Raw genomic sequence first — 27,434 nt, 5'->3', positions numbered from 1 at the left:
ATTCGAGTTATTCCCATTTGTTTCGGGCTATGGTTGAGTTGTGTTGTTTTCCCCTTTCTTCCCCGCTTCTTTAATCCTCCCCTAGTCGCGATCAACTGTGTATTCTATCCTTAGAAAATGCGGGCGTGACAAGCGCGGCAGTGATGATGTCGACCTCGCTCCGGCCGCTCCCGGCATTCCGCGACTCCTGGAGGAAATAACCATTGAACTTGCAGTTGCGCACCATACTCTCGTTGCGCTCGATCATTCCCGGCGGCCGGTTTGCATTGTACCGGCGAGAGACGCGCCACCAAAAGTGATCGCCGGATTGGTTCGTGCCAACCGCCGCATCTTCAGAGATTTCGAAGTACACCTTGAACAATTTATCCATCTCCGCCGGAGTGTACGGTGTTCGGACACCGCTACGAGTAGGAGCCGGTAGAGTTTGGGAGGGGGCGGTCGGCCTAGGCTCCGGTGTCCACCCGTATCGCCCTTCGGAGGCACCTTGGTCGTCTATTGGGTATGGCCAGTAGCCACCCGAAACGGCCGAATCTTGGGTGAGAGGAGGGGTCGAATATTCTGTTTCCGGACTAGGAAACGGTTGTGCACCAAACCATTCAGGGTTCCAATCGTGATAGGGAGGGTTGTCATCGCCTTGGCTGGACATTGTTATGGTATGAGAGAATGAAGATGAAAATGAATATGGGAGAATGAAGATGAGAATGGATATTTGAGAATGAAGATGAGAATTGTGTAGTTTGATGTGAATTTTTGGGTGTGAAAGTGGGGGTATTTATAGATGAAAGTGTGTATTTTTGGAGGGGAAAAAATAAAAAAAAATAAAAAAGTGTAAAAATCGGTAATAAACGGTTATAATTTTTTTGGGAAGTGAAAATTTTTTTTTATCGTTTTTTTAATTAAAAACCGATTTTAAATTAAAAAAAATATTTAAAGGCAACGGCTATGCAGTTGCCCAATCGCAGCGCGGCGCGAGCGCAGCGGCGGCGAGACACATCCGTTCCAGCGGCGCGGACGGCGGTGGCGACGGCTGCCACCGTTGCGGATGCTCTAAGTAGGCAAAAATTAAGTGAGCAAAACAATGCTGTCTAGGAAAGCAAGTTCACACCAAGTCACTCCTCAACATGACTCGTAGACTAAGTGAAACTGCAAGCAAGAATCTGTGCCATTTCTGAACCCATAAACACCAATGCGAAAAACTTACATAGTTAAAGCGAAGAGACCACCTAACAGAGATGATAAAAAAAACCTAGATAATTGGCAGAACTGATAGTCGAAACACCCTGTGATACGAGTTGCAGTTTTGAAGAATCACCCTCGAGGAGCAGCCATTTGTTGCTTCTTGATCCTTTCATCATTTTTAACCATACTGAACAAAGCGCAGAAGACGATGGATTTGAGTGTAGGCCCAAGTATATTAATTTTCACTAAACTAGAAATTTCATCATTGAGATCTACCCATTCCGCACGATTAACATAGCTCTAAACGTATAGTTTAATGACACAAAACCCGATTTTTTATGCTCGAAGCTGTTAAATAGAAGCCAGCAGGATTTTGCACAGTAGATAAAAGTCTAGAAAAGCATAAGAAAATGGATGGGTTGATTATGCTCTGTTACCTGATGACATGTGGGGTTATAAATATCCATTGAGAACCTTGGGCCAAAGCAAAATCCACTATAGCATCCAAGCTGATTTTTCTGCTAACTGCATCCTGCAATTTAGAGCAGCATATAAAATTATGGCTCTTATCTAGTTATTTAGTTTCAGATATCATAATGATGAGCACTGACTACATGAACCCCATCGTACTTGAAGACACTGTGAGTCATGTGAATCATATTGAAGTATATGATCGAAGAAATACATGTATCATTAACATTGATAGCACCACCAAAGCCAATATTCAATTCTGGGTTACAAGTAACATGATTTTCAGCTGAACATCAAGACTCGAAACCAATATTTACTTTAAACTAAAACGATTTTCTGTTAAGCAAACTGAATAACTGAAAGACCACTACGATTCAATAAACTTGTATGGTACAGTACAAGGCATATAGATATGCTTCTCATTCTTCTTTTCTATGCATATAAGAAATCTTATAAAAACGGTTCTTGTTTAAAGTACTATATATTCAGTATATTTAGCTAGTTTATTGGGCATCGACTTGCTTTTTTTGTAACCATCGAGGAAACCTACAGATGCCACTTTATTGTTACCAGTGAGGAAACACATTCTGATGATATTTGCTCTTTGCATCATTGTATCATATATTAATAAATATGCAGTTCCTTCCACAGTTGTAGTAATTTTATATGGTATATATTGAAGGATTCCCAAAATTTCTGTATCCTTAATTTTCAGAATATATCAAAACCTAAAACATGTCAACCCTCAACTCCAAATGATTTACAATAATCAGAGAAAATTTAAATTAATGACAAACGCATAGGATATAGTCAATCTAGAAGCATTTTGTGGATAGGAAGCCAAAAGTAATTGAGGGAGGACATACCATAAATACATCAAATTCATCCATTGCCCGAAAAGGTGCTTCTGTCATCTCATGAAGTGCAAGGGCAAAACATAATGTTGAAAAGGATCTCTCACCACCTGTTGAAACATCAAATAACAGTTAATCGCAAGCAATACCACCATACCCGATTGTGTTTTGTTTCAGTTCACTTTTTTTTTACTTTTTTCTGTTTAATATAAAAGTGTAAGCCAATGACAAAATTCTAGGAATCACAAGCCAAAAGAAATGTGCAATGCATTAATTTAATCATTGATCAAACAGTATTTACTCGCTGTTCTAACCAGTTCAGACAATTAAATGATAAATCTAAAATGCAGATAGAACGAGATGTATGAGAGGCATTGCCTGAGTTTTAATTTACTTTTGTCTTTTCATTAGCATTAGCACTGTGGATTGGCATTGTGCATTTCCGTAATCTTTGGATTCCAGACATGCCAAAGTTGTTAGAGTAAAGAGACGAAGAAGGCTGGCAACGAACAATAAGAATAGAAAATATAGTTGATATTAATATATAAACTGAAACGAAACAAATGATAATACTCTTATGAGGACACTCATCTAATGAGGCTCTACGACATATTATTCCTTAAACTAAACAAATGATTGAACATTGCTCACAAACCTCAAGGGGCCTACATGTAGGACCTTCAAAAGATTAAAAAGACTAAGGAAATAAATATTACGATAATGATCATAGTGTAATAATTAGAAACTCCACTCCACCACCTCCACCATCCTGTAACCTCTCCTTGTAATAACTCTTCACTACTCCATTATAATCACAATATAATTATTGCAGCACAATGTTCATGTTTGAGAACATGAGGCTGCATGCAAAACCAAACAATTTATCAGAGGAATCATGTACTGAGGCAGGGCCGGCAGTAGTGGAAATGGCATAGGGAAGCCAAGAAGAAAAATTGTGGGTTCAGACCAACGGAAAGGCAACTCTGGATCGAAATGTTGCGGCAAGAAGAACAAGGGGGGTGTGTTTGATAACTTAGGCACTGCCGCAAACACTGTGGTGGCAGTGGGGCAACAGAATTAATCGGAACCAAATTTGTATACCAAACTAGCACTCATGTTGCCCTTAAATTTTAAGGAAGGGCGGAGCGGGAAAAGGCAAAAGCAAAGTAGAGGTTTGGTCAGGCAGCTCGAGCAGATGGGCAGTCGCGGACTCGCGGTTCACTCTGATCCAGAGGAAGGGTGTAGCAGTGCACGACAATGTGAGCAGTTGGCGTCAGGTAGGGGCGGTGTGGAGAGAATGTAGAGAGAGAAGTGTGGAGAGAAATGCAGAAAGCGAAGGGGGATTTAGGGATTTTGAGATAATTGAAGAGAGGTGTGGACAATAGGGTACACTACTCATCCGAAAGTCTAAAAATTGGGTACGTATTAGTTTTATTAAGCTCCCAACTTACTATTAGTTTGACTATCCTCATTGGCTAATTAGGTAAACTAACACTAATTTGAAAGTGATGATCTAAGTATTGTACCCAAATTCTAATCAATTTGAGACGTTTCATTCTTTATTTTTGTTCACACCTTATATCTACACATAAGTATATTATCATTTCTACAGAATATGTTCAAAGAGCTGGTTGTTTTGCAGCAATATACAAATAAGCTCTTACTCCCTCCATCCGCGAAATGTTGTCCAAGTTTGACTTGGCATGGGTTTTAAGAAATGTGAAGAAAAAGTGAGTGGAAAAAGTTAGTGGAATATAGGTCCCATATTTATATATTGGTTTTATAATTGAATGTGAGTGTAATGAGTTAGTTGAAAGTAGGGTCCATTTACCAAAAATAGAAAAAAAACAAAGTGGACAACATTTCACGGACGGACCGAAATGGCAAAACTGGATAATATTTCACGGACGGAGGGAGTAGCAATTATTGTAAATTAGCACAAATGATACAAAATTGGTTTCTCCATATTGTCCACTAGCAGTCAAAACATGAAACATATATCTGCAAAGGATCAAACCTGAAAGTCCACTAGTGTCACGAACAGTGCTGCTTGATGCATCTTGCGGCATCTTTACCTGGTAAGATAGGAACAATGAGGGAAATTATCCAGCCACATATCACTTATTTTTAGATTGGAGACATGGAACCTTGAAAGTAACCATTCTGATCAGGTAGAGTTTCATAGTTCAAGCACTTTACCTCTACTGAGAGAGTCTGCTCTTCATAACTAACTTTGATCTGACCACTGATCCCTTTCTTTTTCAAATGGCCATTGAATCTATCAGATATAATCATTAGATCACAAATCATTGTCCTCCTACAAATAGAGAAAGAAAGATACATCTAATGAGGGGACAAAAATAAAAAAGAGAAGAGGTCCTACTGCCATGTTAGCTGACGCTTCAAAAGAGTTGCGTTCCTCTGGAATTTGCCCCATCTCACGTTTAGTGCCTTTTCACATGCCTAAAATGAACTTTCATATAAAATTAACATACTTCAAGATGCAAAACAACTATAGACCACTTTTATAGCAAAGAACAAGCGTGAGACATTAAGGATGCTTTAACTCACTTCCAACTTTTCCTTGAAGGCTTTGTAAGTACGCAGTTTTCTTGATATTTTACGCTCTTTTTTCTCATGTAACATTCTGAGATCATCAATTGATTCTGGAAATCTGCATTAGAAACTACCATTTCAAACCACAGAAGCACAAATCAACCCAATGTCTATGTATTTCAATATTTTACTTAACTTTGGCCCTCACGCTTAAGTCTTTCAGTCAACCTAGTAAGTTCAGCACTGAGGGTCTCGGGATTGCTTTCCTTAAGGCATCCTAATGCCTCAATCTCACCCTCGGGAATTATAATTGACGCTTTATGACGACTCTCCTGCAATTTCATCATAAACCAAGTGTAGATTTTATTTGAGAACAAACTTACAATTGAGACCTATGAATGCAGTGATTAAGTAATGTCGGTTTAAATGGGTAATAGGGAAATTAAAAAAGGACGATCGCAGGGGAGTAAAATCGGAAACAATTGTGTTAGAACTGATGCGGCAAGGCAAAGCTATTAGAAAAGTAAAAATATATTAGCACTTGAAGAAACTTAAAATATCTACTAAAGACACCACCATATCAACTACAAACACAAAATGTAATCCATCTCTTTCCATAGCACCTGACAGCTGTGCTCAAGCTCCCGATACCCTGCCTCAGCATTTTTTAGGTCAGCAAGGACTTTTGTTTGCATAACTCCTTCATAATGCTTTTTATCCTGAACAAGAATCATATAGGTAAACGTCAAAGAACTTGTAGCAAAAAGAAGGGAAACAGTGAGAATAAGTAAGAAGGCAAAGAAATGGACCTTTTCTGCTTCTTTTAGATCTCTCTCAATCATCATTAATTCATTCTCTGCTTCTGCTAATGCCTCAATTTCTGTCTTTGCCGAATCTACATTATAAATGCTAAAGTAAGGAATAAAGAAACCAATAAGACTCAACATAACTAATTGATACAGAAAGAGGATACCACAAAGATTCTCCAGTGACATTTTAAGTTCATTAGCTTTAGTTCCGGCTTCTTTCACCCTATTATGAACTTTTGCTAGTAAAGCTTTTTTTTCTTGTATTTCATCTTGCAGTTTCTGCACATAAATTCCAAGTCAGAAAACATGAATAGATAACTATATAAGATGCCCAATATACAGACCAGATCTCTCTAGCTACACTATTTAATTAGCTCTAGAAAGTAGGCCAAGGATTAAGGTGGAATTATTAAAAAGACGCACAGATATCTCTTGACGAATGTCGTCCAGATTAGAATCATCTGCTCCATTAGCTTCTGAGGAAAGCAGTTTCTTCACATCTTTCAGGTCTAATTCTTTTGACCTACAATGCCGCTCCAGATCCATGCGCCTTCTCTGCAAGAATTTAGACCAACTATGAATCAGCATAACGAAGCAACACTTCAGAAAATACAAAAAAATGTACGAACAATTTTAGCATAATTCATAAATTGAATACCATAAGCAATATGACTATATGTATTTATCCTAATTTCATTTACTTTTTTACTTGAATTTCTTTTAAGAATGCCCTGTTATATAGTACTCCCTCTGTCCCAACTATTTATCTACATTATTCCTTTTTTTTTACATTACTGTATATCCGCTTTAACTATTTATTACTCCCTCTGTCCCATAATAGATGGCACACTTGGGGAATGGCACGGGATTTTAAGAGATGTTGTTTTGTGTGTTAGGTGGAGGGATAAAATAGTATATTTATATTAATGTGAGAGAACTTTTTTCAAAAAAGGAAATATGACATTTTTGTGGGACAAACTAAAAAGGAAAGTGTGACATCTATTATGGTACGGAGGGAGTACGATTTTTTCAAAACGAGTGCAAAAAAGAAGTGACTCAACTTAGTTGGAACAGAGGGAGTATAGTCTTTTATTACAAAACGATCACGTCTTGATTTAATGTGAAGCTTTGTTAAGGTTCTTTTACCAATTGATTCAAACAATATCATTTAGCTCCTTACATGGAATATCTATTCCCATCAACAAACTATTATGTCTTAATGAAATAATAATAATCCTCTAGCATTCAGCATAAGAGAGAGTTTAGTAAGTTAAGAGCAAGTTAAGAGCTCTTATATAGTGTTAACTATATTATTGATATTATACGCATGTTAGTCTTAGTAAATGAATCATGTTATATTTATGGCCCGAGGAAGCCTACCTTAAAACATACTCTCTCCGTCTCCCAAAAATTGACAAAGTTGTATAAGGCACGGGTTTTAATGTGCAATTGGTAAAGTAAGAGAGAGATAAGAAAAGGTAAGAGAGAAAGGTAGTGGTAGTGGTGTTAGTGGATTGTGGGGCCCATGTTATTAACAGTTCAAAACTTTTCTTATTTAGACTTCGTCTAATTTGGGGGGCGGCCTAAAATGGAAATACTAGCCTATTTTTTTGGGACGGAGGGAGTATGTTTCAGTGTAGAAGATTAATCTTTAATTTTGTTAGATTACACTAGCAGCTTTGGTAGTTGGACCTACATAATGGCAGTTTAAGTCGGGAAAACTTACAATTGCTTTGGTGTTACATGACATCATGAATTTGCAATTAAGATTTAATGATAAGCAAGAATTATCTACAGGCTTTTAATGTTACAGTTCTATCGCTAATACTGAGACTGCAATTAATGCAATATTTTAGAGACTATTACTGACTCCAAAGTTGGAGGGTATGAGGGGTTACCTTCATATTGCCTAACGTGTTTCGGAGATCCGTTAAGTCTTCCTCCTTGGCACGTTTCTGTCCTCGGCCTTGTTGGGCTTTTAGTTTTGCTTCTGAAGCTTCTCTCTCCAGATATTTAATTTGATCATCAAATGAACCAGAAAGACGGCCAGCCCTAACGTTTTTGTTTGGGGGAAGAATTGTTTGAGCTGAACTACGGTAAAACCTACAAAATTCCTTTAATTTATAATTGACTTCCACCCAAAAATTAAACTTGAAAGTAGAAACCACACTTATGGGGGCACATGGATAGATGGAAAACAGGAACTTAATTTGTAATCAACATAAAGAAAACGCGGTGTTTTCAAGAAGATGAAGCAATTTAATAGGAACATTACTTGTTTATGTAAGAAACTTATATAAATAAGCATTTAGATCAATATACTTGTAATATGAATGCACTTACTTTATCCTTAAGAAGTTAAAAACTCATAAAATAATTAGTACATCAAAATTCCAACTTACTCTCTTCTTTTGTCGACTTAGTAGGTTACTAATATTAGCTTCACAAGTAGTACATCAAAATTTCAAAAAAATCTGCCAACTTACTCACTATTACTCCCTCCGTCCGCCATTAAATGTCCCATTTTTTCTTTTTCGTCCGTCCGCCAATAAATGTCTCATTTCACTTTTACTAAATTTGGTAAGTGGACCCTACATTTCACTCATTTCACTCACACTTTATTATAAAACCAATATATAAAAGTAGGCCCCACCTTCCACTAACTTTTCTACCCACTTTACTACTACATAAAGTTAAACAATTTCTTAAAACCCGTGCCGGTCAAATATGGGACATTTAATCATGGACGGAGGGAGTATTTCACAGGCTGTACCAAACAGCATAATATCAATACTAAACATCCCATTGATTTTCTATTGAAACAAGATCAATTAAATTTTGCAGCAGAAGATGAATTAGTGTGATGCATTCCTACAAAGAAATGGTATAAAAAAAGGCAAGAGAAGACTCTTGTTATTTGGATGTGCAGGGGTTCCAGATTAGCTTACATTTTGTACCTATCCGATGTGTAAACCTCCTTAAGGTTTGGTATCCTCTGATCAAAGGCAACAGTTTTACCAACTTCATAATCTTTGACAAGCACTTGCCTCTCAGCATTACCCTGCAAAAGATGCACATATAATATTAAAAAAGGGGGGTAATAACACCAATACCCTGCTGAAGAAACAAAATATAAACAGGAAGACTCTTGATTAAACATGAAGGGGAAAATCAAATTTAACACTGCATAACCAAACAGCTAAAGCCTTCTCCAAAAAAAAATATGTTTGCAGTAACTCTCTGAATGTATGCAATGTTCCTTTATTTTATATTTTTATAACAAAAGAAAACAATACAAGGAATGAACCATCACTATAGTGCAAAACCTTAAGATAATAGTTTTATTTTAGTTAAAACCAGGGATAGAACAAGAAAATGCTGAAAGCCTACCATATCAATCAAAACATTGAGTACTGTAGAATTGTCTGAATGCAGAACAGACAATGCAGTGGGATGATTAGTCTGAGGCAGCATGTGATTTGGAATGTTGATCCTACCAATAGGCACAGCTAAACTATTAGAGCCAATAGGAACTGCAAATCATTGTCAGAAATTGACTACTGCATAGACATGAACAAGCAACCTCGGTCTGCGAAAATCATGTACGATAATCTGTAAGTGGTTATAGTTAGCTTCCCTTGCACATGCTCTTAAGATACGAGAATCTTTATGATCCGTGACAATGAAAGCATTGAGCAACCTGCCAACTGCAGTTTCAATAGCAATAGCCCACATGTCTCCATGTTCCAATTCCTGCAATAATTTTTCAACAACGTAAAGACCTAAACTACCTCAAAATATTTCAGAAGCCTCACATGCCTGAAAACAACTAAGTGATCCTTTTATCCAAAAACAAAAGTGTCTATCCTGTTACACCAGAATCGGGATCTGGGTGAGGGTAGACAGTAATCTCCTTACTAGAAAATTATGTCCTCATCAATGAATTAATAACTAAGTCACATAATGCTCTTGGGTGAAATTTTAACAAGTTAAAAAAAATGACAAACACAGAGAACGGGGAAAGCATTTGATATTGTCATCAAGTCACTGAGAAAAGTCCATTTTGTCATCAGTTAAAGTCCAAAAGTATCTAGATTCTAATCAAAAAACAAGAAGGGATCACTACCTATAACTTACTGAGTCAATCACTGAAACAGTACAGATACTTTATGAAAAAAAAAGGAAAAAGGATGGTGGTGAACTGGTGATTACTTTGACAATGAACAAATGCAACATTATGATACTCATAAAAGATCAAAAAACAGATCCCCTTATGTATGTTCCATGTAGATACACATTTAAGTTAATTGATCAAGAAAAACTCTGGTACACTAGATTTATGGCTTGTTTAAATGGCTCCCAAACTTTGGCTGAAGTTATCTACTTTTCCTTTTCACCAGAATCCAACAACAAACCTTTTCATCCTCCAAAAGCACTAATTGGTTACATTTTCATCAATTATATATGGAGAAACAAAAGCAGAAAATTAATTATATATTACAAAAACCAACAGTAAACCATGAAGATCCGTTAACAAGCATAAATAGGTAGCATCAATATCATGCGGGATGAAGTATGCCAATGAACTTGTATAATATACCACATGGGCACCTAAGGGACCAATGGGTGGAATACTAAATTTATGCTGATTCCGCTCGATCGCCTGTAAAAGATTGGTTACCCGACCTCCTCCAAATGCAGTAACCTTCAATGAAAAAGAAACTGAGATAAAAAAAAACAAAGTAAACGTAACAGAATATACGAATATCAACAAGATGAGAATCGAGACCTTATTCCTTTGATGCATTTGGATTTCCCGTATCCGTGAGGAAATATCACGATTGCTTTTATCGACATCTTCAATCTGGAGAAGGACATGCTGACTAAATTATTCCATGAACAGTGACTAAGTAGTTAGTGGGCCGAACTATGTATAAAGTCAGTGGTCCAGAAATATCGCCACAAGGTGTGTCCAACCAATCACATATGCAGAAACCACTTCTCTCCTTGATCTTATTTTCCCTCTTTCTGCAATTGTGATCGATTCAACTCACCACGTGGCAATATATGAACATCTCAAACAATTTTACTCCCGAATCATTTTTAACAATTATGAAAAAAATTGGAGTCGGTATCGGTATCGGCATCGTCGGATGCAACCATGTGCCATTGTTAAATTTATTGCTACGTTCCTAGGCATCATTAATCGAAAAACATTGTTATAAAATAATAGAATTTTTTGGCCATATATATTTTGAAATATGAATATATTTCATGGAAACTAATGAAGTACAATTAAACATAGAAAATGAATGAATAAATACAAATTATTTCTATTTTTAGGGCACAGAGGTAGTATATATTTTGTAAAGATAAAATGGGTGTGTGCAAATTAAAGTGATGTGCCCATTAAGAGATAACATAGATTAAAATAACATAATCATATACTCCTTCCGTCACACTCTATGTGGAGCATTTCTTATTCAGCACAGGATTTTATGCAATGTTGTTTTTGTAAGTTAAGTTGAAAGAGAATAAAGTACCGTCACACTCTATGTGGAGCATTTCTTATTCAGCACAGGATTTTATGCAATGTTGTTTTTGTAAGTTAAGTTGAAAGAGAATAAAGTAAGAGACAGAGTGAATGAAGTTTCTATTTTAAAAAATGTGCAATTTAGAATGGGACATCCCAAAAAGAAAATTGTGTCGGTTATAGTGGGACGGAGGGAGTAGTAATTTTTACAATAATTAAAAAAAACAGAAGATGAATAGGCATGTAAAATAATATAAAGGGATGTTGTTAGCAAGATTCGATATATACATAGTATAGATAAAAGTGAAACTGTTGGGGGCAACATCAAATTCGGGGGGGGGGCTAGTGTAGCTTCGTCTATGCCATAAATGAAGATTTTCTTGAAAAGAAACAGGAACTGGAAACATTTAGAAACATGACATGTTGCGAAAGTTCAATTTGTTAAATTTCATGGTCAGAACAAAAAAGGACAATGTAAAGACTAATGACTTCAATTCTTTTGACATTTCCACACATATAGAACATACACCAGTTCGTGGTATGCAATTCCATTGCATGTCTTTAGCTTGCACTGTCCTGGTGCATGATTTTAAAGATGCACAAGCTGACGCATCATACAGATACCATTACCTGAATGAAAATCTGGTGTATTTCATTTTCTAACATAGCTATTCTCTGCTGCATGTTTTCCTCTTCTTCCTTCGATCTGAATGACGATTTCATTTTGATGAAAAGACCTTTGAATTCTGAAAGTATGAAAGCTAGCACATAGCAGATGAAAGAATTTTAGAATGGAATGCTACCTCTGAGTGTTGACATTAGCTTTATCAACTTCAGCTTGAAGTTCCCTAAGCCTTTCCTCCATCTCATTTTCTTCAGCCTATTGAACCATATCATATTTGCAAGTTATATCTGGTTCAGTTGTATTTTGGTGTAAGATATACTCCCTCCATCCCAAGGTAGTTGGGGCATTTCTTTTGGGCATGAGATTTAAGAAATTGATGTGTTAAAGGTTAAAGTGGAGAGAGTAAAGTAAGAGAGGGAATAAAGTAAGAGAAATGAAGAGAGAATAAAGTATGAGAAATGATAAAGTTTTTGACATAAAAGGAAACGACGCAGCTAACTTGGGACAACCCAAAAAGGAATACGACTCAACTACATTGGGACGGAGGGAGTACATTTTATGAACAGATTCCATATGATCCCATATTAATATGCCACATTCAAAACACCAACTCACTCTAAAAACAAGTCTGAGTTCAATGATTTAGTATCCATACTTTTTAATGGGTAAACGAATATAAATTTAAAGATTGTACCATAGAGGACTCGAACCTAAGAACTTTGGCGTCAGGCATTATCTCTTAAGTATGTATGTATTTTTTTCTTTGTTTTAGCCATAAATGAATATAAAATTTAAAAGTAGCTTTAGCCATAAGCTATTGGAAAGTAGTGAGGCACTTGCTTTAGAAAGACTAAAGTCCAAAATTGGTTCTTTACATTAGCCCAAATGAACTTTTTGTTCCTTAACATTATGTTTGGTAGCATTTGGTCTGTAACAATATGAATCGGTCAAAAATTGGAGCCGTATAAAATTGACGGTCAAATGCATTTGACCAGTTTGGCCACTTAACCATATACTATTAACTAACCAGTTTAACCTAATAAATTTAATGTCTGAAATCCATTTTTGGTCCCAAATATTTGCTCAAGCTCACTTTTTGGTCCTACACATTATGAATTGGTCCAAAAATTATACTCCCTCTGTCCCACAAGAATATGCACCATTTCCTTTTTTGTCCGTCCCACAAGAATATGCACTTTCTAATTTTAGAAACTATTTTCTCTCTAATGAGGTGGGACCCGTTCTCCACAAACAATATTAATTACTTTTTCTCTCTAACTCTCTTACTTTACCAATTTTGCATTAAAACATGTGCCGAACCCAAAGCGCATATTTGGGGACGGAGGGAGTAAAAGAAAATATAACTTATTTTTGAAAATTTAGATCATGAAATACAATTCATATAGCTAATTATATCAAAACATCCGGACTAAAGTCCAAAATTGGTATCTTACAAATGTGCAAAAAAACTTTTGGTTCGACCCATTGAGTGTGTTAGCTTCTCATCTTAGATTTGTTTTGGTCCATATGTAAAGGTTTGTCAAAAACTAACTATCAACCACGTTGACCTGATTAATTACTGGGGTAAATATAGACCAAAACATAACAGTGTATAGGACCAATAGGTTTTTTGAACAAATGTGCGAGACCAACTTGTACTTCCATTTGATTAATTAAAATAATATTTAACCCATAATCAGGCCAAAACATGGTTGAGCGTTTAATTTTTTACAAAACCATTAAATATGGACCAAAACATATTGTTTAGGACCAGAGGCTATTACATAAAATGTATATGACCAAGAAGTTTTTTTGGTAAAATGTACTCTACCGATTTTGGACTTAAACTGCCATTTGTCCATATTTCGAGAAACAGTAGTCTAAAATATAATTCATATAACTAATTAAATAAAAATAATAATTATATTTTCAGAAAAACATTTAGAGAGAAAAATAATTTATTTTCTTGAAAAGAAACTCTTCTTATGTCAAGCTTAAAATTACAAGGAAATAAATATTTTCTCAAAAAAATATATTAGAAAATATAATTCATATAACTTATTATATCAGAGGGTTAAATTAGAAAATACTTAATATCTAAAAAAATTGTAAAAGAAAATTGTATTGGAACATATAATTAATCATTTGGGGTAATGTAGGAGCACTTTTGAACTCTTAAATTATATTGGCATTGGGAGAAACTGCACTTATGGAGTAATCTGTATTAGATTCCCACGGTAAATAACATCAATGCACATCTCAAGACTCAAAGTAACACCAATGACCTTGGATTAGTTTGTTTCACCTATGTCAGTTTTAAAAGGCCAATTGGTATGTATATCATATCTCAGCAAGTGTGTTACCTGTGTATTTTGCTGATACTGCTCATGCATTTCCTGGATCTGCCTCTCGAGAGATCTGACCTGTTTAACCATATTATCAATTTGCCTATTTATGCGCTCTTGTTCCCCTGTTAGCTCAAGCTGCTCCTTCACAGCCTAAAATAAAATCTTTACATTTCAGGATCTTAGTCACAAAAACAATACTGCTATAGAACTCTACAAGAGTGAGTACACAGATTATGCTGCTGTGTATAGAAGAAAAGAAGCTCAAGCAATTACCAAACTAGATGAGGCAAACAATTTTTCTCAAAGAAACTTGTAAAGGAGAAGATATACACTTCAAGATTTAGTCGAGGCAGACCCTAAAGAACAGTTATTTGGCACAGGCAAAAGAACATTAAAGAGAATGAATGACAAAACTAGAACGTAAGGAAAATGGGAGATCTGAGCAAGAATACATTTTTCATCAGCCTTTGATAATTAAAAGAATCTAGTGTAATACAGAATATCAAATAAATACCATACCATAGAAAGATTTTGCTGTAGATCCTCCTTCAATCTTCTAACTTCAGATGTTCTTTCCATCATATTTGATATTTCATCTTTCTTTGCTGCCAATCGATCATTCAATTTTTCCATCTTGTGCTGCAATAAGCAATGTGGGTATTATCAGTTAGCCAACTCTTTGAATCAAATCTCAGCGGACATCTCAGGTTATTTGGCAAAATAAATTTGGCCAAAAACGAACCCAGCAGGATGGATGCACTAATAGTCACCATTTAGCTAGTCTTATCTTTGGAAACAACCCAATAAGAATTTACTAAGTAATCTGAAGAGTAAGGAGTTTCCACTAAATCGTTTACAACCAAAGCAATCAATGACATCACCAGCAGCTTATTATCACTACTCAGTAGCGGTAAATCAAACATCAACACAGAAGATCTTCCGCAATATGCTTCCAGGTCACTTTGGAGACACAGACAAACAGACAAAGAACACAAAAGATTTTTCCAGGAGATAGAAAAACCACATACATGATTCTGGTCAATCATTGCTTGACAGCTAGGTATCCTTCCTTTTAGCTTTTCAATCAACGTATGTTGCACATCAAGTTTTCTATCAGCATCATATACCCACGACCAAGCTAGTTTCTTTCTTAATAGCTGCACCTGTTGTGACATCTCCTCCATAATTTCCATGTTTTTTATCTTTTCTTGTAATTCATCAAGTTCCTTCTTTGCCGGCCTTAAGGAATCTTCCAAATGACTAATTAGGCCATTTGCATCTTGTAGCTGCTTGTCAATACCGCTTAGTAGGTCATCCACTTGTTGAAGAAGTGTTGCCTTGAAGTAGAACTGTAAAGATGGTGTTACTTGTTTTGTTATAACTAAAACTAGTGATTACATTTATCCAAATTAATGAGATTCAGTTGGCTATGTGGAAGTAGCAAAGTAGTTAATTACAAGTTCACTGTTACCTTGAACTTGTCTTTGTCATTGCCTGAATGCAGAAATTCTCTACTCTTGTCTTGTGTCATGATTGTGCATGGATTCTCTACATCAATCTATATAGCGAAACAGGTCAACCACATTAACAGAAAGATTGTAGTATTATCCATAAAAACTGAAGGCAAAGAGTGGGGAGGGGATATAATAATTAGATTCAGTGTTATTAAAAAGCGGAGATGGCGGCGCCGTGGCGGATGCCCGTGGCGGATTTTAGGCTCAACGCCACCGCCACCATGTGATATGGCAGTTTACTCCCTTTTTTGAATGGCGGCCGCCATTTGCGAAGCGCCGTGGCAGGATATGGCTTTCATGGCGGTCGAGATGCCTTTTTTCCTTGTAAAACGACCCCACTTACCCCACTACCTGGCCCACGTGACATGTAACCTAGCCCATTGGCCATTATAAACAGTCTATTTATAGGGTTTATGGGAGTTTCTGGCTTCAATATCATAACCGCTGCTGTCAATCCAAGTTATCGTCTCTCCAGTCTCCACACGCACAAGGCTCCAGATTCTAGATTTTCATTCACGATTCAAGATAGCTGAAAATTTTTATGTACTACTACTTGAACCATCCACAATAGCATCAGACTAGCATAGTCTAGCCAAAAAACTCTTCCTGCCACATCATCATGCCCTTCCTTCAGCCTAGCCACTGTCCTAGCCAAGTAACAACCTAGCAATAGGCTAACAATAGCCTAGCCAATGCCCTAGCCCGACAAATAAATTGACAAATACGATTTAATTCATTTTAATTATTGGTGTTTATCAAATATTAAAAAAATGAAGTGGAATGAGTTGTAAATATAGAGTATAAATAATAAAATAAAAATAAATAAATAAATCGAGTAGCCTATTGCTCGCCGCAAAATAGGCGGCCAGCGATCGGCTAGCAGGTTAGTCCATGCCCAACCTCTCGTCCGCTCCGCGCTCGTCCTTACCGTTAGCCGATTGCAATAGTGGACTAGACGCCCGCCCTAGCCGCTAGAATGTGGCTAGGGCGGGCACTAATCCACTATTGTGGATGCTCAGTTTGTATTAATTCCACTATTTAATTCTCTCTCTTTTCTTATAACTGTTCTACTCGATACATGGATTAATTCCACTGTATAATTCTCTCTCTTTTCCTATAATTATTCTACTCGATGAAAGCGTCTCCATAATTATTGTCTTCCACCATTTAATTTTCTAATTTTCCTATAACTATTCTAATTTTTTTGCATCTTATGTTATGTATTATATTTTATTTATTTGTTAATTTATCGACCGCCATTTACGCCATAATACCGCCATGCCAACTGCAATATCCCTATGGCGGTTTTTTGACCGACCACCATAAGCCGCCATACGCTATTAATAACACTGATTAGATTAGAGAATAATAATTAGATTAGAAAATGAAACTATCCAATAAAAGTATTAAGTCCATTTTAGTTCCCAGAACACACACATATTTGAGAAGTATGACCTTTTTCGATATTGAACAATATAATAATGAAATATTAAAATGAGAATCATGAGATGCAGTAGCGAAATCCCATCAAAGCACTATGATCATTTACACCAAAAGTGGCTACAAGAAATCCCAAACATGTATGTCCCAAGTAAAGACACTACCTGAAATATTTAAATTGATATTCCACATTAATATGATCATAGGTTCTAAATCTATGTACTAAGAAAAGGAAAGCCATGTTCATTAATAGATTTTGTTGCCACTGTCATGACAAATAAAAGCAACGCAGCACATGACAGCTCAACCCTGTTGACCAACATCTGTTTAAATTTGACATATCTGCTTTCACAGTGCACAAGACATATAAAAAGCTAAGCAAAAGCTACATTCTTGCCAACAAACAGACAATGCTGGTAAAAAAGCTCAGTGGAAAATTACACATGGAATTTTCATATTAACTAGAACAGTCAAAGCATACAACTCTTAGCTGGGACGGAGGGAGTACAGTACTTGAAATTATATAGTTAACTCTTACAATACTTGAAATCTCAAACTGAGTAACATGTGGCTAAAAATATGTGGAGTTAGATTTCCAATCCCTCTAACCATTCAGTTCAAGGTTATAAAACTTTATTTTTCTCGGTCTTTTATGGCCAATGCACTAGTCTCAGAGTGGATTGACATCCCTAAGAGTAAAAACAAATCCCGTAATTGTAATAGGCACATAAGTTCTAGCTAGTAGCATTTTCCTCACCTGAATTGATACCGCAGTATCTAAGATAATACGATATCAACACAAAATGATAGTCCAACCATTGGTCTAGTTGAGGACAGCATTGCAGATGACAGAATTAATTCTTGATCTTATCTTTTTCTCTCTCCACTAGTATAATGTGATAATTCTCAAATGGGAAAGATAGTTGAGCACACTAAAGCATCAAACATTCCATGAAACGCTGCATCATATAAAGCTTAACCAACTACTAAAACATATTGACAATATTTGCATTAGTAAACTATTTCCAGAGCCTAAAAGACATTAACACACAAAGCAATGTTATCAATCTCATATGGCGGCTTATGGCGGTTTTCCTAAAAACCGCCACAGGGATATGGCGTATTAGTATGGCGGATATGGCGGTCAAAAATTAAATAAATAAAATAATACTTACATATTTATATATAATTCAAAAATTAAAAATATTAAAAATATAACCTCTAAAACACTTTAAACAATTAATAAAGCATAATATACCACTCTAACCACCATGTTTCTTGCATAATGCCCTATTCCTAAATGCATTACACACGCAATGTTGTCAAATGTCGGATATGGCGGTGCTATGGCAGCGTCATGGTGCTATGGCGTTTCCACCACTGAACGCCATGCCATAGCGCCATGGCGCCGCCATATCCGCTATTTGATAACACTGACACAAAGAATGGCATACTTTAAGGACGGAAGATAAGGTGTCAATATAATGATATCTCACTAGCAACATGGAATGGAAGGGTGGAACCAGACAGCATAGGAAGATATGTCATATGTGTACACTCAAACATATATTCTTTAAGTTGAGGTGAAGTAAAAGCTATTGAAGTTGTCCATCATAGGCCTGTGGTCACCCTTTCAGTCAAATGTCTATGTCATTTGCTAAGTAACTTAGTGACCCAATAAAGTTTGATCTATAAACATCAAGTGAGAGAGCATCCTGAATCAGCAACAAGGTCAGACACAAGAACTTAGATAAGGGACAGAGAACCAAGTCAATAACATGTCCATATCATATAACTAAACAAAAAGATAGCTTTTCTAGTCATCAATGAAGTAAACAATGTTATCAATCTCGTATGGCGGCTTATGGCGGTTTGCCTAAAAACCGCCACAGGGATATGGCGGATATGGCGGTCAAAAATTAAATAAATAAAATAATACTTATGTATTTATATATAATTCAAAAATTAAAAAATATTAAAAATATAACATCTAAAACACTTTAAACAATTAATAAAGCATAATATACCACTCTAACTACAATGTTTCTTGCATAATGCCCTATTCCTAAAAGCAGTACACACGCAATGTTGTCAAATGTCGGATATGGCGGTGTTATGGCAGCGACATGTTGCTATGGCGTTTCCACCACCGAACGCCACGGCGCCGCCATATCCGCTATTTGATAACATTGGAAGTAAAATGAGATAAAGTTTGCAGCAGAATCAATTCATCTTTCATAAGTTTAAAAAATGCATTGAAATGGTTAGTAGTACTGACATTGAAGTATTCTACAATCTCACGGAGATCATCTCTCTTGGAGCCAATTTTTCTACCTGAATAGTGAGCAATCAGGATAGCATACAAATATTTAACATTATAGTTGTCATTATTAACTAAGTAATAAAGAGAGACAAGCATTAGATAGTAATAAAAATAGAAGATAACCAAGATGTCATAAATAAATCCCCACGATTAAATCATTTTCTGGAAAAAGAGCACATAGGAAGGGTGGAACCAGACAAGCATATAGGAAGAAAAATAAATCCCCATGATTGAGGAGAGAGAAAACATTTTCTTGACAAAATTTAATTTCTCGGTTATAGAAATAAACCATCAACCAACCTGCAGATAAGAGAAAACTCAACAGAAAAATTAAAGTATAGGCATTATAGAACATCCCATTTATTCAATTACAAATTGACTTTTATGAGTAAAAATATGCCACAAACGAACTTCAAGAATATCATTATATATTTGAAAATTCTCAAAATGAAAAGTTCAAAGGAAACAACCTCTCACTAAGGGTTTTTCTTACACCAGTTTTCCAAAGGAACAGATGTCATTGTCAATGATCATCAGTAATCCAACTTGGGCAAAAATCTTTTTTACAATGAATTGACAAATGCAGGAACACATCATAGAAAAATCACTGTGTCACCTGAGCAGTGTGAAAAAAAATCAACACAATCAAGTATCAAGAAAGATTTTATTAGTGTAAATTTCAAAGCTAATGTTACAGTGTAATTTTCTTCCTATATAAAAAGTGAATTTTTACTACTCCCTCTGGTCCCCCTTTCTTGTTCCATTTTGCCATTTTCCTCATTCCCCATTAATTGTCCCATTTCAGTCACCTCATTTTTCACTAACACATTCCACTCACAATTATGATAAAAATATGCATGTAAAACAATATTATGGTAATTTTAGCACTAATTCTTTTGTAAGTTGCAGTAAAATGGTGAGAAACTAACTAACTTATTGTTTGATGAGTTCACAAATTCATATTTATTGCTAAGACAAAGCATCAACACATCTGAACAAATGAGCTCACTAATTCATAATCACTTCTACTCGTACATATATTTCTTAATATAGCAGTTTAGGCAGGGATATTGGAAATATTCAACTTTTTCTGGACATGTACCGAAAACAAATGAGATATTAGACCAAGCAAATAAAACCTTGACTGTTTTTTAATGTGATGCTGCCACCAGCAGATTCTGAGATTCTACGCTCCACGGTGATGGTGTCTCCATACAGTTCATGCTTGAAAGCATCTTCACCTTGATTCTTTATCTCAACTTGGACAAGCGCAGAGCTGTATATGGACAAAAATGGATTGAAATAACTTATAAGACATGGTATAACAAGAAACAATTTAGTCAAGCACCATCCATAAATAAATTACGTTAATAACAACTTGCTAGATCCAAATTGGAGACATGATGCTACAGCATGTAATGTATATGATAGGCACACATCAATAAACATTATAAAAATGAGATGTAGAAAATCATATGCAGTGGCATCTCATGAATTACGTCAAGTTGGTTATTTTTCATATTTTAGACTTTAGAGTGGTTCAATTTTTAACTCATAAGGGTAGAGAGGAAGAAATCATATTTGAGAAGGAGGCGAGAAATTTTGATTTAGAGACTTAAAATTTCAAATCAAAGAAGTACATACATATAAGACATAAGTCTTCCCCCTAAAGCAAGAGCAAGTAGATAGGGATACATAGGATTCAATAAAACCAGTAATTACCTCCTAGACCATTCGGGCCAATGAGAGAAAATCAGTGCATCATTGTTGATACAACATATTTACATTTGAGTATTTAAAAGCAATTGGTTTCACTACTTGAGTCTCAATTCTCTCTACAACTCAAATTAGTTTTATTTTTGAGTAGTTTACAAACGATATCCACTAAAGTTGCATTCTCTTTGATGAAAGGTATATATTTTCACATTTTTTAACATATTCTATAGAGTGGATCATTTTCCCCAGGCAACCCTTTTCCCCTCCAATTTATGATAATATTAGTGGTGTGTGTGATAAAACTTTCTGACGATAAATCTTCAACCAAAGAGAAGGCACTGTAAGTTTACAACAATGTAAAAACATCTGAAAATGTAAAACATCTTAAAATGCTGATTGCAATTCCTTACCCAAATACTTTCGAGAAAAAAAGGAAAACAAACCTGCAGCCAGTTTTGATAAAATCCTTTAGTGTATTCGCTCGCTGCGAGCTCGGCAGCCGAATGCGACACAAAGTGCCGTTAATATTGCGCTCTTTCCACCTGAATGAGTTAACAGGATAAAAATGAAAATAGGAACGAAGATTGAGTGCAATAAGTTGATATACACACAGTGACGGAGATAGAATTAGAGAGAGCGTGCGTGCGTACTCCCATTTTGACCGGTGATGAAGTTAACCAAGTCTCCGAACTCAATGTCGAGATTGCTGTGACACATGAAGTTCTCGAGATGGATCCTAGAGATTATACCGGCTTCCAGGCGTTTCGGTCGGCGAGCGGGGTCGTCAGTGAAGAGAGGAGAGGGCTCCATACAGTGAGAGCGGGGATTAGCAGTCACTCACCGGTAAAGGGATTTCAATTTCAATTTCACTTCTAGAGAAGTGTTGCGGCTTTTTCAATTGTTTTCATACTATTGATAAAATATTTTAAATTTTGTTAATTAGGAGTATTGTTTATTGACATAACTAGTATTATCACTAACACTTTCAAATGAAAATAAATTATAAAGTAAGTAGGACATAAGATTTTTAAATAATAAAGATAAATTTGAGTATTGTTTATTGACAGAACTAGTATTGTCACTAACACTTTCAAATGAAAATAAATTATAAAGTAAGTAGGACATAAGATTTTTAAATAATAAAGATAAATTTTAAGGTAAGTAGATTAAAATAAAAAGAGGATAAGAAGAATATAATGATGTTTATAATTAAGAATATGTGTTAATTAAAATAAATATTCATAATATTATAAACAAAAATATTATGGAGAAATATCACTCTTCTTCCTCTGTTCTGATCTCTTTTGGCCCACTTATATTTTTTGCAAGCTTAGTAATTAAACTTGCTTTGCCATCATAATTTATGACGTACCGCTTGTGTTCTATTAGGCGTTGATGGATTCTTCTCTTCTCAACTGATTCTTTTCACCTTCCTTTCTGAAAAAGGTAAAATGTCATTCTAAGATAGTACAGTTTATGTGTAACATGAAATTTTTGCGACTTATTTTATTTTTAATTAATGAGGATGTTGAATAAGAATATCTTTTGTGGAAATTGAGTCTCTATGTGTTTTAGTTAATTATGTAAAATTAGTTGTTGTGGGTTATGTGAGTTAATGTGATTAAGCTACCAATGTGTGAATTAAATTAAATGGGATCATGCATAATCATTCTAGCTATTTTATTTGAAATTTTCGGCCCTCCTATTTATTGGAAATAATAATTTTTTCTTGGATTTAATTAATTGCTTTGGGATATTTATCCAAATTAAATCCAAACTAAATTATGCCATCCCTGGAGATTTTCGACTTCTCCTAGTAATTAGGAGAAGGAATTATTTTGTGGATCTAATTGGTATCTTGTTTGTCTTATTCCTTGAATTAAAATCCAATTAAATATTACCATATCTTACCAAATTTGAATCCTATTCCTATTGATTTAAGGATTTAAGGATTTAAGTATTTTTTCCTTGATCTCTCCCATTCCACACGCCTACTTTCATTTTTAATTGTGGGATTTTATTTTATTCCCCCACCAATTTAATTATTTTATTTAAGTGTGGGATTAAACCTAGAGAATAAATAAGCCAAACTCTAACCCTAGCCCCATTATCGCATCAATTATCTTTCCTACCGATTGTTTTTGAACAAGAAAGGTATATTTGAATTCTCTTTCTCATCATTTCCATTGAACCCATGTTTCTTGACTCCCTCATGCATATAGTGAGTGTATAAATCATAGATCTAAAAATTAATCGGTTGGGATTGATGTTTTGCATGAGAAAGTAGTGGATATGCGTTTATGTATGTGTATGTGTGAGGTTGTGGATGATTCGTTGGTGAATGATATGTGAATATATGAGAACATGGTTGTGAGATCTTTTTGAAGCATGATTTTGTGTTGGAAGCATGAATATATGTGTTTGGATGACTGATAGATAAACCCTAATTCGAATTTGTGAAGCATAAAAACTGTGATCTTCAAACAGTAGATTCCGAGGTGTGTTTGACCAACCAAACGATCTTATTTTCGCAAGAAATTTTAACTGAGTAAAATTTGAGATGTATTCTGTGTTGTGTATAAATTTCAGCCTCTTTTGACAAAAGATGAATTTTAAATGAATTTTTAAAGTTAACTTCGTCGTTCTGTCAGAATTTGTATTCTCGCCTAGTGAGTTTCGTTTTTGGTTTGACCGACCTAAAGATGTGATTTTGATGTGAAATTTTAACTGGATGATCTTTGATGTGTCTACTATGTTGTGATAAGATTTCAGCCCCAACGGAGGTCGAATGGATTTTTAATGATTTCTACAAAACGACTGCGCAGTTCTGCCAGATTTCTGTCATGTTAAAATAATACATGTTGTCAAGTTATGAGTGAATAAATGATACATGTGTGAATACGAAACGTATCATATGATGTGGCTATGTGTTACACGTTGATGTATGCTTGAGTGTTCGTTTCGTTTAAGATGGTGAACGTTGGGATGAGCAATATAAGAAAACGATGAAAGGAACGATAGGACATGCATGAGTAATGTGTTGATAGAAAACTGATTGTGTTGTATTATGTGGTTATGATGTTGATAATGGTTGTTGTGCGTACGTGGGTACGAAGAGCAAGGATTTCAATAAGTTGTGAATCGTGTTTGTAAGCAATCGAGGTGGGCCTTTCTTTTACTAAACTCTTTTACGTTTCAAAAGTATGATTGTGGAGCTATAAGGGTGGTTTAAAGTGTTATGTCATGTCGTGATTGTTTTGATGTTGAGATTGTTGCCTGATGTCGAGTTCGTTTGAGCTTGCTCCGTTAGGCTATATGGCTATGTTGAGATTGTGCTTGATGCCTAGTTTGTGAGTTTGCTCCATTAGGCTATAGGGCTATGATAAACGAATTCGGGTCTGAGTAGGGCCGCAAACCCTATCAGGCTGTGTACACAGAGGGGATCGTGAGCCGTCCTTGCTAGTCGGCCGGTCTCGTGGGCGAATAGTGTGGCCACACTTTCGTCGCACTATGATAAGAGGATGTGAATGATTGGTTGTTGAGAAAGTGGGGAGATTGATTTGCATGGCCAGGCTATGAAACTGTTTTTGTGATACTCGATGATATTTCTTTTCTAAAATGTTAAAACTCAAGTTCACTATGGTATGGATGACATAACTTCTATCAAATATTTTGGCGTGTGTCCACTGAGTATATCAAGTACTCAGTCATGCATATGTTTTCTTTATGTGCAGGTTGAGCGGTGATGTTGCGGCGGATGTTGAGTCGAGCCTTAAGAAATTCCTGATGCGTCGTGTCTTCATACATAGGCGTCTCCCTTTGACTCTCTTAAATACTTGTTTTTTCGCTGCCGTGATTGAAATTAATTTCTAGAAGTCTTCCGCACTATTTAATATTGTTTTATGACATTAAGTATTTTGAGGCTAAAATCCGTTGCTTAACTTTTCAATAAACTAAAATATTTCTTTTTGAAGTTAATTGGGTTTTCCATATTTGCGTCCCTCTTTTCTTCCCCGCTCCTTAGTCCACCCCCTCGTTACGTTTTCCCCGTCTTCACTATCCTTAGTAAGGGTGGTCGTGACATTATGAGAGTATTTGTTAAAGAGCAAATCAGATACTAAACTGATGAAAATTGAAAGGCGATGAATGTCGTGAATAAGAACATGTTTACTAAACATGTAAAATTGAGAGAGAAACTGAATTAGGTTGAGAAATTTTTTTATTAGGAATTCCTCAGTGCCATATTTATAGGCTGTTAAAACTTCTCTGGAATAGCTTTTGTCTTATTTACTTGTGTATAAAATTGTTCACCATATTTCAATCTTAAGATCAGTTTTTTATTTGATAGATTTAAAAATTGATATGACCGCCTCTATTATGGAAATTGCCAACTCAATACTGATCTGACCGCATCTATTAAGACACACTCCCTCTCATTTCTAAGGGATTGACTGTTTTTCACCGTGAGTTTCGGAAAAATGATAATAAATAGTAAAAATATAAAGAAAATAAAGTAGGTAAGAACGCTGATACGATTCTCTTCTATATTATTCTCTTTCTTACTGTATTTTCTCTTCACTTTAACTATTTATTATCATTTTTATAAAACAACGGCAATAACTTGAGCTGGGATGGAAGGAGTATATCAACTCAATAATTTCCTCTCACTTCCACATAGATCACGAGGCTCGAGATATAAAGTGGGAGAAATAGTTCATTTAATCACTCAGCTTCTTTCTAACAAAGTTGACTTTTTCACTAAGCGGCTTATTACCCCATGAATATTCACGTAATGGTAATATATTATTGCAAAAGCTTACTCTGCAATATGTAGCTAAGAAGTTAATATACGTTTCAGCCATATTTTATCAAATTGGGCGGGAAAATTGAGCCTGAAAAAACTGTGGCTTTATATATTTATAGATTATAGATTATAGATTATAAATTATAAATAAAAAATGGAGTAATAACATTAATATTTATAAAATTATAAATAAAATAAGAGAGAGGAATAGGGCGTGGAAAAATACTGAAATATATGCCTTATCATATAGACAAAATATCGAAAATACAAAATTTTCGGTATACCGTGATTTTCAGTACGGTATGATACCTTACCGAAAGATTTCGGTATGGTAACGGTATGAATTTTCATATACCATGCTTTACCAATGCATACCGAAATTCCGGTATATATAGTTAATTGAGTAAAGGTCAATTTTGGTCTTAAACAAATGACTAAAATACGAATTTGGTCCAAAACATTCACTTTTTGAAAAACAAGTCCATTATCAATGAAAACGTCGACGAAGTAGTCCTTTTTTTACGGTTTCGTCAAAAAACTAACAGTCAATGCTAATTGCACAGGCATGACCGTTAGTTTTTTGACGGAATTGTCAAAAAAAGGACCAATGCGATAAGAATTTCATTTGTTATGGAACTGTTTTTTTAAAAGCGAGTTTTGTACCAAATTCGTATTTTGGTCATATGTTTCGAAACATAGACCTCTACTCTTAATTAAGGTATATACCCGTAAATTATAAATATAACTGCATATAAAATATCTTTTTAAATTAGAAAATCAATTGTGAAATATAAAATATATTTAATATACTTTTTAAATTATAAAATATAAATAAAACTCAAATTGTTTATTTTTTATTGATGTTGCAAGTCAGGTATACCGTAAAAGTACGGTATACTGAAAATAAGGTATGGTATTAGTATGGAATTTTGTCATACAGAAAATAAGGTATACCGAGGTAAGGTAAAAGTATGATTTTTTTTCATACCGAATTTACGGTAAGGTATACGATATGGTGATTTCAGTAAGGTAAATCGTACCTACCCACCCCTAGAGAGAGATGAAAGGTAGTGTGAATAGTGTTAGTAGAGGTGCTTCACCTCATTAGTAGTGTAGTATAATGGTATAAGTTGCAAACAAAATGATGTATAGTGAAAGTATGTCGTTTATCTATTCCAAAATTAGAAAGTTTATACTCTCTCCTTCCCACTTAACATGACACACTTTCCTTTTTGGTTTATCCCAACCAAGATGATACATTT

At 35.2% G+C, this 27,434-nt stretch overlaps 1 pseudogene; it reads right to left on the bottom strand.

The window, feature by feature from the left end:
* Window positions 1-1,112: 1,112 nt before the first annotated feature.
* Window positions 1,113-22,238, bottom strand: LOC121780445 (annotated as a pseudogene).
* Between the last annotated feature and the right edge of the window lie 5,196 nt (window positions 22,239-27,434).

The sequence above is a fragment of the Salvia splendens genome, chromosome 19, assembly GCF_004379255.2.
Source record: "Salvia splendens isolate huo1 chromosome 19, SspV2, whole genome shotgun sequence".
Taxonomy (NCBI): domain Eukaryota; kingdom Viridiplantae; phylum Streptophyta; class Magnoliopsida; order Lamiales; family Lamiaceae; genus Salvia; species Salvia splendens.
Note: the sequence above shows the minus strand (reverse complement) of the source record. Positions and strands in the feature narration are given on the sequence as shown.